Source organism: Lactuca virosa, chromosome 9 (assembly GCF_052849685.1).
Source record: "Lactuca virosa cultivar CGN04683 chromosome 9, Lactuca_virosa_CGN04683_v6, whole genome shotgun sequence".
Classification (NCBI taxonomy): Eukaryota; Viridiplantae; Streptophyta; class Magnoliopsida; order Asterales; family Asteraceae; genus Lactuca; species Lactuca virosa.
Window position 1 is genome coordinate 302,971,091 of NC_136434.1, and position 14,936 is coordinate 302,986,026.

The following is a 14,936-nucleotide window of genomic DNA, read 5'->3' on the forward strand; positions in this document are numbered from 1 at the left end:
ATCCTGATCACCACTACGAACCCGAGCAAAATTGTAACAGTTCGCTGCGAACCAATGTTAAAAACGAATCCAAAGCACCGAACGATCGTGGGTGAAAGCGAGTGTAATCCCATATTTCCATTCCCGATTTCTAAACCTTTCGCTCCGAATCAACCCAATGCGAATCTCCAGTAAAACCGAATCCAATCGTAGGTTCGTTTTTCTTCTTCCGTTCGTTTTTCTGATACCGAGAACTTTCGCAGGAGAATCCATTCGTTCCAATTTTGACTTTTTCTTGTTTGATTATACCATTCCGACTCAGTTTTATCACAGATTGCGAATTCAATTTCATTTGAACCGATGTCTTAAGCCCCGAATGTGATACCACTTGGCTACAAGATTCCAAACACAGCCATTTTTGATCAGAAAACTGAGTTCAATTCCAAGATTGAGTTCCGATTTCATTCGCAGGTAAGGATATTCATAGCGATTTTGACTTTTCTGTTGACTAGCAATTGTGAACAGATACACAAACACATTCTGCTTGCAGGACCATTACACCAACTACAAACCATCAAACTTCTTCCCAATTGAAGTCCTTCCCAGTCACAATCATACCAAACCATCTTCCCATTGACATCCAAGTGGTTAGTTCTCAGATCTTGAAACCTAATAACGAATCGGTAGCTTCCCAGAATTGATTCTCAATAATGAACCCTTCATGTCAAATTTAATTGGAAACAAGATTCGACCTTTAACACCATTTTGACTTTATGAAATCATGGAATCAATTGATAAAATAATAATTGATCTTGATAATGGCTTTATTCATGGTAATCGACTTAGGAATGGATGAGCAATAGATTTGACAATCATAGATAAGCTTTATTGATTGCAGTCCACAATTACAAAGAACACGATAAAGGGACAAAAACACCACCGATGAGCTGTACAAGAAATCGGGAATCTTTGATTTACAAATGACGATAAGCCATACACTCAGAGAAATCGTCGATTATTGGATTTGACAAACAAGAATTCAAGTGTACAGAAACCCAATATAACATAAGGGTCAAAGAATGAAAACTGGATTATCACGCCTCATGAACAGTGATGGATGAATTATTGGGCCAAAACAAAATTGAATACGAACTGATCCGATTGGCTTAAAATAAAGGAATAAGATCAATTGATTTGGGATTCAGCAAATGATCTGATCCAATATGAAGAGAAAAATGAACCAGATTAAAAAATACCAGATGAATAGTGGATGAACAACATAAATCTCCATGAATAGTAACTTGAACAGAATTTTGATTCCAAGACGCCAAAACACCAATAATCTTCAATAACTTGTGCAGAAAATCATCAAACCAAGAATCGATACTTCAAAAATCAATAGATCTTCAAATACCCGCTCTGATACCACTTGTTGGGATTAAAACCCTTGTTGTGATTTGATGAATATAATGCGGAATTTAAGAACAAACACAAATATGAAGATATGTCGAATGATCACTCGATTTATTCAATTATGAGGAACAGATTACACTTTAAGAATAAGAATCTAACTCTACAAGAAACCTCACAATGTGGCGGCTACATTTTGCCTCACTCTTAACCCTAATAATGAATAATACATGACTATTTATAGGTAAAAGACCTGTCTTGGGCTTTTAACCTACACTTCATCAAGGGGGCCCATTGCCATCATCCATGGAGTACTTTGAAACTCTACAGTTGACTTTGTTTGACTTTTACAAGAGTGAAAAATAACAGGTTGTCACATTATCCCCACGTTAAAGGGAATTTCGTCCCAAAATTAAGACTATAGAGATACCCTATGACTAGGGAAAAATATGTGGATACTTTTGTTTCATTTGATCCTCCCGCTCCCAAGTGAATTCAGGTCCTCACTTTGCATTCCAGCGAACCTTCACTATCGGGATACGGATTTGTTTAGTTCTCTTGACTTCCCTATCTAGGATGTCTACTGGTTCTTCCACGAAGTTGAAGCTCTCATTTATCTCGATTTCATCGAGTGGGATAACAAGATTCTCCTCGGATAAGCACTTATTTAGGTTAGACACGTGAAAGGTAGGATGTATGTTACTGAGTTCTTGAGGTAGTTTGAGTTTGTAAGCTACTGGACCGATTCTAGCAAGAATTTCAAACGGTCCGATGTACCTTGGATTTAGTTTTCCACGCTTTCCGAAGCATATCATGCCCTTCCAGGGTGAGACCTTCAACATGACGCGGTCACCAACATGGAATTCCAAGGGTTTTCTTCTCTTATCTGTGTAGCTTTTCTGTCTGTCTCTGGAAGCTTGAAGTCGTTCTCGGATTTGTACTATCTTCTTAGTAGTTTCTCGAATGATCTCCAGACCAGTGAGAGTGTTGTCAGGAATTTGACCTCTAGCCAGTTGCGTGTCACCCATTTCAGCCCAACACAGAGGTGATCTGCACTTGCGACCATAGAGGGCTTCGATTGGAGCAATCTTAATGCTAGTACGGTAACTATTATTGTATGAGAAATCGAATAGTGGTAAATGGGTATCCCATGCTTTACCAAAGTTGATCACACATGCTCTCAGCATGTCTTCTAACGTTTGAATCGTTCTTTCACTCTGCCCGTCGGTTTGAGGATGGTAGGCTGTACTCATGTCCAGCCTAGTTCCCAGAGATTTCTGCAGTGACTGCCAGAATCATGAGGTGAATCTGCTATCTCGGTCAGAGATAATAGATATTGGTACACCGTGCAGTCTAACTATATCTCTGATGTATGTTCTAGTTAACTTCTCCATCCTGTCTGTTTCCTTTATTGGTGGGAAGTGCGTGGATTTGGTTAATCTGTCGACGATTACCCAAATGGTATCATGACCACCCCTTGTCTTGGGTAACTTAGTTATGAAATCCATTGTACTCCATTCCCACTTCCATTCAGGGATTTCTGGTTGATGCAGTAGACCCGAAGGCTTTTGGTATTCTACCTTGACTTTGGCACAAGTAAGACACTTGCCCACAAAGGTAGCAATCTCAGCTTTCATGTTAGGCCACCAATAAAGTTTCTTAAGGTCCATATACATCTTGTCTAAACCCGGGTGAACGGAGTATCGTGTCTTGTGTGCTTCATTCATGACAACCTCTCTATAACCACCAAACGTTGGTGTCTAGATCCGGTTCATGAGATATCGGGTTCCATCACCTTTGATTTCTAAGTTCTTGTCCATTCCTCTTAAAGTCTCACCTGCCACATTCTCGGGTTTCAAGGCCTCAAGTTGAGCCTCTTTGATCTGTGTGGACAGGTGTGAATGGATAGTCATGGTCAACGACTTTACTCGACGTCCCGAGTATTCTTTTCTGCTGAGGGCATCAGCTACTACATTGGCTTTGTGGGGATGATAATGAATCTCACATTCGTAATCATTAAGTAGCTCTACCCAACGTCGTTGTCTCATGTTCAGTTCTTTCTGGTCGAAGATATGCTGAAGACTTTTATGGTCTGTGTATATTGTGCATTTAGTGCCATACAAGTAATGTCTCCAGATCTTCAGAGCAAATATAACTACTCGCAGTTCGAGGTCGTGAGTTGTATAGTTGACCTCATGTGTCTTAAGCTGTCTCGAGGCATATGATATAACAATTCCTCGCTGCATAAGAACACAACCTAGCCCTTGGTTAGACGCATCGCAGTATACTACGAAGTCTTCTGTCCCTTCTGGTAGAGACAAGATAGGTACGCTACACAGGGCTCGCTTTAGCCTTTGGAACGTTGTTTCTTGTTTCTCTCCCCAGCTAAAAGTTACACCCTTTTGTGTCAGGGTGGTAAGTGGCTTAGCAACTCGGGAGAAATTCTGAATGAATCTGCGATAGTAGCCAGCAAGGCCTAAGAATTGATGGATTTCCATTGGTGTTTTGGGTGCTGACCAGTTCTCGATTGCCTTTATTTTGGAAGGGTCCACGTGTATTCCCTCTTCACTGATCACGTGACCCAGGAAATCCACTTTCCTAATCCAAAGCTCGCACTTTGAGAACTTCGCATATAACTTCTCTGTTCTCAGTGTTTCCAAGACTTGTCGAAGATGTTGGCTATGCTCATCCTTACTTCGTGAATAGATAAGGATATCATCTATGAAGACTATCACAAATTTATCTAGGTATGGTCGGCGCACCCTGTTCATTAAGTCCATGAACACTGCGGGCGCATTTGTTAGTCCGAAGGGAATTGCTACAAACTCGTAGTGACCATAACGAGTTCAGAATGCTATTTTGGGAACATCCTCCTCCAGAACTCATAACTGGTGATACCCAAATCTTAAGTCAATCTTTGAAAAGTAACGTGCACCTTGTAGTTGGTTGAACAGATCATCAATACGAGGTAAAGGGTATCGGTTCTTGATGGTAAGTTTATTTAGCTCGCGGTAGTCTATGCATATGTGGAAAGATCCATCCTTCTACTTCATGAACAAGACCGGTGCTCCCCAAGGTGAGAAGCTTGGTCTAATGAAACCTTTGCTAAGAAGTTCGTTTAGCTGGCTGGATAGTTCCTGCATTTCTGTTGGTGCAAGACGATAAGGTGATTTGGCTACGGGGGTAGCTCCAGGGATTAAGTCGATTCTGAATTCGACTTGTCGTTCTGGAGGTACTCCCGGAAGATCGTCGGGGAATATGTCGGGGAAATTACAGACTTCGGGGATGTTCTCGATGTCTTTCACCTCTTGTTTCTTGTCTACCACATGAGCTAGAAAAGCACAGTACTCGTCATGAAGATACTTTTATGCCTTGATACAGGAAATGATCTGTAGGTTTGTATCGAGTTTGTCGCCGTAGATGATAAGGGCTTCGTTACTCGGCAGGTTAAGGCGAATGGCTTTCTCGTAACATAGGATGCCGACACGATTAGGACTTAACCAATCCATACCAATGACGACGTCGAAACTTTTTATGGAGACCGGCATAAGGTCGATTGGGAAGGAAAAGTTATTTAGAGTAAGGGTACATCATATGTATATATTGTTAGTGCTCTCGGTTTTCCCGTTGGCCATTTCTACAGTGAAGGTATCTTTTAGTGGTTGGGAATTTTGTTTTAGTAGGTGTTCAAATTTATGGCTCACGAAGCTTTTCTCCGCACCACTATCAAATAGAATGCATGCGTATGAATTGTTGAGAAGAAACGTACCTGTGACCAAAGTAGGATCTACAACGGCTTCCCCGTGACCGATAGCCAGTATTCTTCCCACACCACTGGCATTCTTCGCCTTTGGACAATCCCTTTTGAAGTGTCCAGTTTCACCGCACTCATAACATGCCCGATTTAGTCCAACGCCAGAAACTTGAGTGATTGGTTGTGCATGTGACCTACAGAAACGGGCAGTATGCCCCTTTCTGTTGCAGTTCTTGCAGTGCATTTCACGAAAATTTCCTGTGTGATGGAAATTACACTTGTTGCACTTCGGCAGATTCCCAGCATATTGCTTTGCTGGGGTGGGGGTAACAGGAACAGTAGTAGGAACAGTAGCAGTGTGAACGACCACTATCTGCTGTTTCTTGGAGGGTTCTTGGGAAGATTGACCCTTCCTTTTGTTCTAGGACTTTTTATTGCTGTTGTTGTTGTTTGTTTTGGGTTGTTCTGGAACAATAGTCATGAAGCCTTGACGAACTCCACGATCTATTAGTGATTGTGCTAGTTGTTTGGCACTATCAAATGTAACAGGCTTTGAAGCTAACACACTCCCTTGGATCTCAGGTGATAGTCCCCAAATATACCTTTCGATTTTCTTGCTCTCTAGGGCGACCATTCCAGGACATAGGATCGCTAGATCACTAAATATATTGGTGTAAGTTGCTATGTCTGAACCTGTCATGGTAAGGCCCCAAAGCTCTTGCTCGAGCTTTTGTACTTCACCCCTCGGGTAGTACTCTTGCATCATCATCGATTTCAGATTTTCCCAGCTCATCGAATTAGCCACTATAAGAGTTAGTGACTTTACACGGCCATTCCACCATATGAGAGCTCGGTCAGAAAAGGTGCAGGCAGCAAATTTCACTTTGCTCCCTTCAGGGCACGAGCAGATCTCAAAGACTGCTTCGGTTTTCTCTATCCATTGAGTTAGAGCCATGACTCCCCCAGTCTCATTAAAGGTTCTAGGTTTGCCATTTGTGAAGTCCTTATTAGAACACTCCCGTGGGTGTCCATGACTTTCACCATGATTGGAGGGATGAGCACCACTCCCAGATCCACTGGCACCGATTGTATTTATGTATGACGTGGCGGCTGCCACAACTGCAGTGACCGCTGCCTGAAACATAGCAGCATCAAACTGTGGAGGTGGTGGCGGAGGTGGAGGTGGTTTCGGTGCTGCATTGACATTGATACGTCTTGGGTTTCTTCTTAGAGGCATCTTTTTCTTTAAGATTTAAAAGATGAAAATGTAGTAAGACATCAATAGTGATTATAAATCAGGTGTCCTTGAACTAATTACACTAGTTCAACATGTATATGATAGGAAGTTATAATAGAAGTCTACCACCAGAAATAACTTGTAAAGCGATCATATGAAATAGAATAGTGATTTTCCAAAGGAAATGAGATGCCTATCAATTTCATTGGTATATTAGATGTATAGTGTTCGGAAAATTTGACCTTGCAGCAGGTCTACAATATACCAACTTAACGGAAAACTTTAACAGCATACCGACCTACCGAAAAGTGAAATTTCGAGGTCGTACTATGAACATGAAAACATCACTAGTGTATATACGTATACTTAATCTATATCCAAAAGAGTGAGTAGAGTATGCTCTACTCGCGAGGAGTGTTGTTTGGTTTCCTACTAGTTTCAGCCCTGGATTTAGCCAACTGACGTTTTGTTTCAAACATGCGCCTTTCCAATTACACTTGGCGTTCCCGAAGTTCTCTGAATTCAGCTCAGGTTCCTGAACATCCTCCTCATCCTCTTCTTCGAAGTCTTCTTCTTCTATTGGAGCTACAGGGTCGTTCTATGGTTCCTCTTCGATCCAACCTTCGTTTCCTTGATTGGGAAAGTACGGGTCTCCCAGCAGATGAAATCCAGCCATGATATCTACGCGAGAATAGGGGTGTAAGAGACATCTAATAAACTTATTAAAGGCAAGTAAACAATTTCAAGTTTCCATATAAGAAACTTATAGTTAATCAGTTAATGTATTCCGTATGGTATGACTCATACTGGGTCCTTCTATAACCACATAGTGAATACTAATTATATATAACTCGGGTCGAATAAACCTTCGAATAAATGATCCAACACCATATCCACATCCAAACAAGGAAAAGGAAGTAAAGCTAAACCACACATTCTAAGTCTATAAAACCTTAATTATATATAACCGCAATGTATGCACTTAGTACTTATAGATCTACCAGCAAGGGTCTCTTTGTCTTCATATAGTTGGTTCTTAGTATTATAGTGCCTAAAATACTCCTATAATATTTTAACTTTATGTTCTGTTCTAGAGTTCTTCTGTATATGTAGAGTTGGTAAGTTTTAGACTTGTCGCAACACTACCATCACTCCCAAACACATGTTGGTCGTATCTCAAATAAATATAGTTGATCAGGCTATATTTATCCCAGATATGATTACATAACTGTCCAGGTTTAACTGCAGTGTCCAACATCCAAATACTTTTACGCAGTTATGACTGTGATGATGTTCTTGTATGTATGAGTGTTAGTATATTTCTTATATAATAATTTTATTTTAAAAGTATACTTGTAGTCAGATCTCTTTAGCCCCAATGTATTTATAGTTGTATATCTATTGTGAATTGATATACTGAGTTCACTATAAACAATGCTCTGATACCAATCTGTCACACCCCCAAACCTGAACGACGGAAACGTCCGGGGGTGGATGACTTCATGTTAAGTATCACAACACATGCATCATAGTAATCAAAGTACAACAACCATTGCATTAATAATGTATAAGTTTTACATAGTGTCCAAGTCATTGAATATGACATCAAAAGTAGATATAGCAAAAGACAAAAGACGCAATTCAATACTGCTCCGTCTTCTCAAAATACTGGGAATGTACCTGTCTACTGGTTCCCTGAGAATACAAGTATTTTGGAAAAGAGAGTATCAACATTTAAGTTGGCGAGTTCATAAGTATTTATGTTTAGAAGTTTTTTTTATATGTTCCTTGAAATAGTGAGTATGTTTACTGTGACACCAGTCAAATTTTGGTCAAAAATAAATTGATCAATAATCGTAATTGGGATGAACCAAGTGGTAGAGTGATGCAGCGCAAAAAAACAACACAAAGATAACCAAGAATGAACCTGTTGATTCTAAAAGAATAGCCAGGACAATCTCTTCAAAACCACGTTGATTCTACGAATACCGTGGGATTGGCTTCAAAATCTGGGTTAACACGCACAGAATTTGGGAGAAAATCGAAAGTTCATAAAATTGATGATCGACCATCCAAATTACATCAAAAACAGTTAAATAAGAAGCAGAAATTAAAATGAAACCCTAAAAGTCCATGGGCCAAATACAAACCCAAAAACAAAACCCAAAAATTAAGGAAAAATAACAAAATTGTTCATAACTCCATTTAGAAAGCGATTTCTGGACTCAAAAATGGGTAAGTCCCCTTCGGGTACTTATGTAGACGTGCTCCTTGCTCCAAGCTTCGATTTGACTGGTCGTAGGCCCAAAACGGAGATTCGTAGCCAAAGTTATGGCCATTTCCGTGAAGCCCCTTTAGTCACACGATGGTGGGCCTCTAGGAACGCAAGGGCCCGATCCTCCACACTAAGGCCCGCATCATAGAGTTTGTAACAAGGTTTCAAAAAACATAAAGAACACTGAAATCCGAGTTATAACGAAGAAGTTATGACCAATCGAAAATCCGCGATAAAACCGGCAAAACATTGTTCAGTGTAAAAAGCGAATTTTCGATAAAAGACTTTTTAGCCTTAAAAATCTAAATGAAAGTTGTTGAATATGTTAAACCGAGAATGTTCATAAAAAGAACGTCAAAATCTGACTTCGTATGAGGAAGTTATGATTTTTCGAAGTTTCGGTTCAGCCGTAGACAACTAAAAATTCGAAATATAAATCGATCGATATTTAGCCAATGCAAATTAAACGAGAATCGAAGGTCTCGTCAAAAGTAGCACAACGGTAAAAAGGCAGACGAAAACGGACGTCGGATGAAGAATTTATGAATTTTTAACGGATTTCCTGTCCCGGTCTGTTAAAAATAATAATATTATAAATAAATCAAAACCAGCCGACAAAGTCTAAACGAAAGTCGTAGAGTATAATTTTACCTACGCGTGCATATAAAGAACGCCAAAAACGGAGCTCGTATGCGAAAGTTATGATTTTTGCAAGTTTTTGGCACGAAAATCAAGAAAATCTTGAAAACCGGGCAAATTCGCATAGCTGGCTTCGGACACGTCACCCTTCGCATGCGAGGCCTCCACGTGTTCGCTTCTCATTGGACCGCAGCCTCGCGTGGCATCTCCTGATTGGTCCGAAGTCGTCACCCTCTTTCCCCATTGGACCGAAGTCCGGTCCAATTAGAAGACTCCACCTGTCCGAAGCACGTGCCTCGCACCGGGTCCGAAATCTGCACCGCCTTAGACTTCGCACGTGGCCTTCGCAGGAGCTGCCACGTAGCTGCTGACTCACCTCCTCGCCTCGCCACGTAGCTGCTGACTCTTCCGCGCCTTCGCCAGCTGTCACCTTCGGACCGCACCCTCGCACCCCTATATAAAGGGTGCGAGCCTTCTCGGATGGAAGGAGTTTTCACCCCAAATTTCCCCATTTTGCACCATTTCACCCCCTCGACTATCTCACGACCCCCCAAGGCCCCGGTATCGTGTCTAAAGCCCGAAGCAAGCCCCAGAGCCTCAGAATTCTCGAGAAGTTATCCTCTCTCCTGTCGAAACTCTGCCCGATTGGAGCCGGTTTTTCGTCAAACAAACTCTTTTCCGGGAAACGAAAAGCTGCTCGAATCACCGCTTATCAAAGTGAGTTCATACCCCTATAATTTACCTTTTCAATGGTTTTTAAATGCTTTTTAGGGGGGGGGGGGGGAATACAAGTTTAACATAATATTAAATTGTGTTAATAAATGTATGTGATAATAATCACACAAAGATTTTCCGTATGCTTTTAAGAATTACCAAATACTTTCAAAATGACTTGAAGCCATGTTAAAACTTTAAAGTCTTGTAAACTCCGTTAAATTCTTTGAAAAATGATTTATAAGCTATTTCAAAGTATAAATGCCAAAATCATCTTTATATATGTATAAATATATAAATAAGATTTGAAGGGCTTAGGACTAATGAATTATCTTATTTCCTTTTCCTTGTTTGGATGTGGAATTAAGGTTGTATTATTTGTCCGAAGGTCGTTTCCTTCTTAATTATATATATATATATATATATATATATATATATATATATATATATATATATATTATACATATATGAGTATAAAAGGTTACTTCTTTTAGTATCAATACCTTTGTATCAGGCTGAGCAAAGGTGTTCATCCATGAGAAATCATGCTAATCAGATAGAACATATAAATTATAATAGGTATAATTTATGATTCAAAACTAAATATACAAGTATGATTCACGACTGTATACTTTCCAAGGAAATTACCAAAATTCATTCACCTATACCAAGATATGTATAATACCTTTAATATACGAACAACATATTAAAGAAGTAAAGATACATCATTCCAGGTTTGCATTAGCAATGGTACTATACAGAGTACCAGAGTTAGCAAACACGAGGTAATAATACATCATTCCGGGTTTGCATTAGCAATGGTACTATACAGAGTACCAGAGTTAGAAAACACGAGGTAATAATACATAATACCGGGTTTGCATTAGCAATGGTACTATACAGAGTACCAGAGTTAGCAAACACGAGGTAATAATACATCATACTGGGTTTGCATTAACCAAGGGTACGATACAAAGTACCAGAGTTAGCATTCACAGGGTAATAATAATACATCGTAAATCTCGTTGAAACAATAAATTTGTGAGACCCTTCACGGTGTACTTATCTAAGTACGACTTTTAAGTCCTGACCTATTAGCCAGAATCTCTTGTGTGGAGAGCGTGAATTTGTGTATAGATCTATATGGGACTGACAATCCCGCACCTCTACTGTTCGCTACAGTTTGGCCGGCAGGCCTAGGGTGTCAAATATCATACCATTCCGACGCCTGAAGAACGTCGCTGCAAGCATATCAGTCATATTAGTATGGTTAATAGAACTCACATGGATAAAACAACGAGTGAATTACAAAGTAATATACCTCTCTTATAACAGTAAGAAAAGTTAATTACATCCCGACCAGATATACCTTCAGTAGTTTTTACTTATAGCAAAAGCTACGTATCATGAAATCAAGTATTGTACTTCTGGTTTTGAACATTTAAAACCACAAGGCAGTATTATGGATAATACAATATTTTCCAGGATTAATACTAAGGTTTTTACTATAGAACAGATATAACTAAGAACACTTTTACAAATGAAACGGTTTATGGGATTAAACCACGTTTACAAATGAAATGGTTTATGAGATTAAACCACTTATACAAAGGAAACGGTTTATGGGATTAAACCACTTATCAAATGAAACTTAGTCATTTAATCTTTGTAAACTAGTATAACATAAAAGACCTTTAGTGGTTAATTATATAATTCCTTAGTTATTACAGCAGAGTTGTACATAAGTAATATCCGATTGACAGTGAAATGTGTGACTTCCGCCTTACTTCCTGTTCCTTGTTTGGTTGTGGGCTTAGGGCAGATACACCCATTTAACTGTCCATTCGATATTGGGTTATATATAATCAGTATAAACTAAGTAATTACAGAGGGAAACCATTGAGGTTATCAGTTAATCACCTCAGGAAATATAGGATTTCCTGGAGAAACCAGTGAACTTATCCAAGGAACTTAGGGTATACTTAACAAAACTAAAATACTTATGAACTCACCAGCTTAAATGCTGATCTACTCTTTCCAAATAACTTGTATTCTCAGGAATCCAGTAGACAGGTACACTCCCGAAGCTTTTGAGAAGACTACCTAGTACCGTACCGCGACTCTTGTCTTCTACTGTACCTACTTTAGTGTTTGAATATGTAATGTTTGAACACTTATGTAAAACTTATACTTATTAATGCAATGGTTGTTTGTACTTTGATTACTATATTGCATGTGTTGTGATACTTACCTAAAGTCCTCCGCCCCCGAACGTTTCCGCCGTTCTGGTTTGGGGGTGCGACATTTACTGTTCCAGAAAATCCAATATTTTCTAAAATAACTGAAAGTAGTTTTAATACCATAAAACCGTTCTGTGTAAGTGTTGTTGTACTATGAAATAGTGTAACATATTTTTAATTCACAATAAAACTATAAAAAGAATGCTTTATGCATTGTTATGTTTTCCTTTGTTATAAACTAGTATGCTGTATTTGTACTCTTTGAAAAAACCCTGTAATTGTGAGTGTGCCTGGCTCCACCAGCTGTAATTGTAAGTTGTAATCTAATACTGTAATTCGTATTATTGTAAAACCCGTACGTTGTATTTGTACTCCTTTGTTTAATTATTCATACACTAATCATATTGTTAATATCTTTTTGTGAGTTATTATAACCATACTAAGACTAGTAAGCCTGATACGACATTTTGTAAGCGCCAGACTGTAGCGACATTTGTCACTCCCAGGCGTACACGCATAACTGTAGCTAACAGTTTGAGTGCGGGATTGTCAATCCCGTATAGATCTATACACACTTGTCTCGCTCTCTGTTTGGAGATTTTGGTTATAATCATCAGGACTTTAATACTATTGCCTAAATGAATAAGCGACTGAACATTTTCTCACAAAAATCATGTTGATGCTTATGTGTATAATAATGATGAACAATCATTCTGAAATAAATGAACTAATAGTATGTTCCTTTTCTAGTATACTTGAAGTGTAAAGTATTGTACGAGAGTATATAGTTAAACTTTGAATACTTGACTAGTGAAAATAGTATGAGAGTTCCATAAATTTTACCTATTATAATTTATATTGTATTTTGTTTGATATGATTTGTTGGTGAAAGTACCCCCTTTGCTCGGCATATTACAAAGGGTAATGAAACTGATTGAAGTACTTTTTATATTCATATATATATATATATATATATATATATATATATATATATATATATATATATATATATATATATACTTATATAATTAAAATTGAAACGACATTCGGACAAATAATGCTACCCTAAGCCCACATCCAAACAAGGGAAAGGAAATAAAGCGAATTATTAGCCCTAAGCCCTTTAAATCTTATTTATATAAACGTACATATATAAATATGTGAGTTTATTTTATTTCCTTCTTTTTATTAGTTTATTTAGATTTTTAGGTCTTTTTATCAATATTGCATTGTATTTCATTTATTTTCTTTATCACGGATCATATCGGGGACTTTCTATTTTGCATGAGATATTTTACAGTGTTTTGGAGCTCATTGCGGTTGTGGTTTGATTGGAGTTGGGCTTTGCGGATCTATTAAAGGAGATTTGGGCTTTAAAAAGTTGAAGGCTTGGATGAACTGGGCTTGTGTAGATGGGTCATGGATTGTTATTTTGGGCTTGGAGCATCCATATTTGAAGCTTAAAAGTGATTGGCCAATTTGAAATCATATGAGTCATGGAGGGGACCAAGGGAATCTTGGGTAGTGGAGAGGAATGGACCAATAGCATTCCAGCAACAGTTGGGAGGGTGGAATCTCAGGCGTGTAGGTACCCGCGCAACTGCAAACTTTTGGGCATTTTGGTCATTTTGTTTACCATTTACCTTGGGGGTGGGATCTTTCAGCAACAACTTCGATTTTCCACCATTGGAGACTAGAAGAGGCGATCTTTGGAGCTTGAGACTCATTTCTTCTCATCTTTCTAATCAATTGGTAGTTTCTTGATGGAATTAGACTTTTTTGATTGTTATTTTGTTGCCATGAGTGACTAATTTCTCTATTTTTGTCAACCTTGGCTAACACCTTTGAATGTTTGTGGGTTTTTGAAGGATTCATGCTTATTTATCATTTATCTTATGTTTATGATTCTAATTCATATTTCTTATGCTTGTTTAATACTTTGATCATGAGCTTGGTACTTGAATGAGCAATTGTTGGTTTATTTCTTTGGTTTAGCATTGAATCATTGAATTTACTTAGAACAAGAGCTTTATGATGGTAGAAATCATCTCTAGCTTATGAATCATAGCTCCTTTATGGATGTGTAAGCAGTGTCATCCTCTAGGAATTGGGGATTCCTTCATTCTTAAGGCTATTCAATTTCTTGGGTTCAATTGCTTCAATTGGATCCACCTCACAATCTTAACCCAAACCCAAACAATCAAGATGCCAATACCCCAACCCAACAACCAAGACAACAACAACCACAACACCAAGGACATCTCATAGATATGCCACCTTGGAATCAACCCCTCATCAACCAAATCAACCCAATTATCAACAACCACAACCACAAAACCAAAACTTACATCAAAACAACCAACCTCAAAACAATGATTTTCATGTTCAACAACAACAAGCACATCAACCAAATCAACCTAATTACCCACAACCTCTAATGTACCAACACCCAATGTATCCACAACAACAACCTCCCTACAACTAATACCCTAACTACCAACCTTATCCACCATAAATGTACAATCACCAACAATACCCATACCCACCTTACCAACAAGTTCCCAATTACATGCAACAATATCCCAATAACCCCAATCCACCCAACCCCCCTTAAGAGTTGACACTTAGACAAATGATGGAGACAGATGTTACTCACACACCTCTTGGTATTGTTTATCCCACAAACCG